This window comes from Ostrinia furnacalis, unplaced genomic scaffold, assembly GCF_004193835.3.
Source record: "Ostrinia furnacalis isolate ACB-3 unplaced genomic scaffold, ASM419383v2 OfSCF4115, whole genome shotgun sequence".
Classification (NCBI taxonomy): domain Eukaryota; kingdom Metazoa; phylum Arthropoda; class Insecta; order Lepidoptera; family Crambidae; genus Ostrinia; species Ostrinia furnacalis.
In genome coordinates this window covers 137,655-142,770 of record NW_021134354.1, presented here as the reverse complement: position 1 = coordinate 142,770, position 5,116 = coordinate 137,655, and positions in this window count along the sequence as shown.

The following is a 5,116-nucleotide window of genomic DNA, read 5'->3' as shown; positions in this document are numbered from 1 at the left end:
AAAATAATGGAGTGAGCTCACGAATGTAATGTAACATACTTATTTTACAGACACATGAATTTGACTCCTCATTTATGGAATCGGACACCAACTAGTCAATTGAGATACTTTTAATTGTTAACAAAACGCAGTTTCTCCTTGGAGTTTTATCGAAATACCCTCGTTTGACTTCACTTATGAAGTCAATTGAATGAATGATTTAGTATTATTGTTTCAAATGAAATAAAAATCGGTGTTTGTAAATAAACGAAAATGAGCTAGCATTTCATAATATTTTATAAATATTATTTAATTACTTATGAATTTTAAAATGGAGTCCTCACCACAATCCTCACTGAGTCATGACGGTTCATGAATGAATTCTGATTATCAGTTGTAACTTCAACTATTGCTTTTCACATTAATTGCTTATCTAAAAATAAACTTAATTAGCTGGACATTATTGTAAATGAGTGATTAATATTCGTTCGTTCGATTCAGCCAAATGACGTCCACTGCTGGACAAAAGCATCCCCGAAGGATTTTTATAACGACCGGTCCTGCGCTGCCCGCATCCAGGCTCTTCCCGTGACCTTCACCAGATCGTCAGTCCACCTACTTGAAGGCCTGCCACGCTACGTCTTCCGGCTAGTGGTCGCCACTCGAGAACTTTTTATAATATTTGAATTAATATAATGCAGGCCACTACCAACCGACCAATCTGGAAATCATTGGGGGAGGCCTATGTTCAGCAGTGGACGTCCTGTGGCTGAAATGATGATGATGATGATGACTTGCAGTCGGTGGAAGCCCACGAGGTGACCTCTCGCAAGTTTGCGGAGTGCAGCAGCCTCAGTGGCGTAACTTACTATTTGCGCACCGCTATACTCGCTGTAATGCAGGGCTGACACTTTTTTTTTTCTGTTATAAACATCTAAATTATACTATCAATACTCTATCTCAATAAGGTAACATTATAATGCTATTGTTTTGCAATATTCGTATTTTTCTCTTTCTTTCATTATTATCGACACAAGTTCCAATCATCTCATAACATAGGTACATTGTTAAAAAAGTGAAATAAAAAGTATTTTCTCTTCAAATATTGGCTTTAAAAGCGCCGAATTCCAGTATTACTTTAGACCTACCACTGCTTCGGGACAATAAATGGGCTGTGCTGAAAAGAACCAACGCGAGAAACTCAGTCTGTCACCATTGCCCTCAATATAAAGTTGAGTCCCCAATACATGGTACCTACTGCCCTTGCAATCGAGGCTTCTACATCACTTTCTCCAGCCGTGACCCTGCATGTTGCCAAGCCAAGCCAAGTTCAAGTATTTTCGGCGCAGCCCTACATGTTGGCGATCACAAAAGCTGTAAATCAAGCATCGAACGTCGCGGGGCGCGCCTTGACTTTGAACCTGGACGCTCGTGCACGAAAGTGTTATGTAATTTAGTGACGTTTTCCTTGTCCACGTTTTACTTGTTTTTTTTAATTGAGTGCAACGTTTATTTGCTTGGCTGCAGGCTAAATGGCTTTTTTGCTCTGCGCACTGCATTATTTCAGGCTAAGCGCAATATTACCAGCTAAATACTTGACTAAGTTACCAGGCACCCGGTCAAATATTAGATATAATCTAGGATTAACTAAATAAATATAAAATTGGAACTGTTTGTTCAATATGTTTATACTTAACTAAATAGATACTAGAAAGTTGCCAGCAAAGAAAGCTGGGTCAGATGCGCGTACCTAGAATGTGGTAAAAGACGATCGGGTTGCTTGCTAAGTGGATCGTGTTCTTTGGCTGAGTTAATGAGTTATTGAGAAAACTTATCTAGATAATCTTAGATACTTTTCTAATTAAAACGTAGCTTAGGTAAATATGTTTCTTTCCTCCATAAGTGTTACTTACCATTGGTAAGACTGCAGCCGAGGCTTCGTTTTCGTTTTCGGCTGAAAATCCATTTTCGGTCGGACACTACTTAAATACCAAATTCTATCTTGTGAAGGGTTCCTATTTAAAAAAAATACTATCTCGTTGAAGAGAGTGTGCATAGTGCTTTACTATGAAATAATTCTACCAACGTCAGGTTTTTTTTTATAAAAACCTAAAAGTACAGTCAAAATCAAAATCAAAATCAAAATCAAAATCAAAATCAAAAAATATTTATTCAGTTTAGACCACAAGTGGCACTTATGAACGTCAATAGAAAATAATAAAAAAAAAAGAAAAGGTAGCCCTTATGGGGCACTTTACATGTCTCCTTATCTTTTGGGCAGTAGCATGACAATCCCAGCTAACTTGCGGTTTCTCTATTTATTATGCTTTTAAAGCTTTTGTCGGCAACTATACCAGTGCTTGGGCTCATTCGCAGAAACTGAAGTGAGGGCAAGCAATTTGCCTGTTTGGGCCCGCGCCCAAACTTACACACGGCCCTACGCTAAGGGGCCATACACGGTGATAGTGTAAGCTCTCAATACTGTTGACTTGACAAACAAAATGGGACTTTATGGTGAGGTACTGCACACACAAGTCACGTTAAACATTTTTTAATAGAACTGTTGCCAAGTCATCTAAAAGGTGACCCGCCACTGCAGTGGTATAAGCGATCACATTGAATCTGTCATGAATGCAACTTTATCCACTTTTCTTGTTAGATCCACGAAGCCGAAGCCACTATAGCCGAACGGTGAAGGGGTCGGACTGGCCGACTCGTGATCCGGGGAACGCGGGTTCAAATCCCGCCGCCGCCTGCTTGAAAAAAAAACCTAACTGACCACTTCTATATCTTCCAAAAATCTCATCCAGATGAATTCAGTGTTGCATTTGAAGTTCCTATTTGGCAGGAACCAAAATTTTTATACGTTTCGGACAAAATATACTTTAAATTATTTCTCCCTCCATTCCCCACATGCCTTTACCCGTTTAATTCGACGTAACTCATTCCCGCGTTTCCGAGAAGTTGCTTATAACTCTCTGTCACTGCGCGCGCGCAGATTTGCGAAGCGTTATTAAAAACGCCACTCTTGCGCGGTTATTTTTAATCCGCTATAAATATCCCTTTGTTGCTATGCCAGGATCACAGTAAAGGGATAAGAAGAAGGTTTCCTCCTTAATTTTATACCTATGTAAAAAAATCACTCGTATATTTAAACCTTGAGGTTCTGTCGCGTCGTTTTTATTCTGCCTGGATATAGCGCCATCTTCATACTTGTTTTAAGACTTTTTTTTCATCGAGGACTTTTCACCAAGTTGATAAGTTATCGGGTTTGAGCTTTATGTCAAAACATTTTGCAAGAATCTTGCATTTAATCATTACAAGTGAAAGCTCCCAGTGGATAAGCACCTTAAAAGAATTAGAGACGATAAAAATGTATTATTCTTTGTTTTTTTTTTTGCGTTTATTGTCAGGTCTTGAATGTCTTTCCTCTTCTTCTCTTCAGAAAATCCATTTGCTGAAATAATTCGCTTCATATGTTTTGAATAATCCAACTAGGTATACAGTGAATATGAACATTGAACATACTGCATCTATGTTTACTATAGATGTAACTGTATGCAATGTAAAACAAGACAAAACTGATGAAGCTTATTGTTGGTTATTTTTATAAAGCTCTCGCGTGTTGAGGGCGGCTCTTACTTTTTACTTGTTCTTAATTTGCAATTATTTATTGCTTTCATCATATAAAGTAAAAATTCGATAAGGTATTTTTTATAAAGTACCCTACAATTCAGCATAATAACTGATCTTTCTTGTTTTTAACTCTTTGTAGTTAGAAAAATACTATTTTAACCACAGTTCACCATAAAATTTTGTAAAACAAAAATTAATTAATACATTCTTTTTGGTACAATATTCTTCCAAAACACAATCAGTTAAATACTGCAATTGCGTTCCTACGTAAAGACAATAAATAAGTAGTGGTAAAACTACTTAAATACAATAAGGGATAGAATTTTCAGAAGTTTTTGTCTTAAATAAGTACGTACTTAAAGTAGGAACTAAGTACTTGCACATGCGAATCCATATTGCTACTTTACTTACAAATATTAGCACCTCATCCCTGAACACAAAGGTCGCGTTGCACCCAAGACTTTGAACTCGACACGTCGAGTTGTTTGCGGCAATTAGCAGATTGCTTCTCGGACACGTGTCCGCCCGGACACGGCCACAGACTTCTAAACTAACTACTAGACACGCTGTTCAGATAAAAAGAAACCTATCACGACTTAAAAACACTTCCTTTCAGCCTTCAGCCCTGAAAAACGTTTTCAATCGGCTGTAAAATTCGATTTTCAGTCCGAATTTGCGAATAGTTCCCATTGTAAGGAATAGTCGAGTCGTTCATAGTTAGAATTTTGTCGGCTTCAATAAATAAGATTGAGTGGCACCACCTAACTTTAACGGTAACTATAACGATAACTGGTGCTTTTTGTGAGTTTTGACAGACAGATTTTTAACGTTTGTTAAAGTTAAATTAAGACAACCCAGCTTATGAGTTATTTTGTCAACTAAAGCCTTCGTGGACCTTACAGCACATCACATATTATTATGCTCCTCCCCGCCGCTGCATAACTACCCCACTTATTCGTCAGACTGTCTAGTAATTAACAAGTCTTTGTCTCGAACGTAGGTATTCTAAATGGAAAGTTTCAGGCCACTTAAAGATTACCTGCTTACTAGACTTAGGTATCAAGTAAACCTTAAATTAATAAGGTGCTTACTTTACAAATACACATAAAACCTTTTAAGATTCGCATTCGAAGCGTTGAAAAATTACGTCGACAGAGCTCGTCTAACTTTAATTGAGAAAATTAAACTATTACTGAGACCAATTTTCTCATTGGCGACCCGTCGCGCCTGAATCACTTGCCATCAAGTGGCAAGGCAAAAAAAAAAACTAGAAATCGCTTGATTGATGGTCTTTCATCAAAGAAGATGCTTCTGCTATTAAGTAAAAGCTATCTTTTGTTTTGCATTGGAATTGCAGAAAAGATTTGTGTGAGAGAGCTATTTTTAAACGTGAATTACAATGTCTTGATTCAAGTTAATATCTATCAGATTGATTCTATCAAGAAGGATCATTGTTATCTACTGAAACAAATTGCATTTTAATCAAATACATTTTATTCGC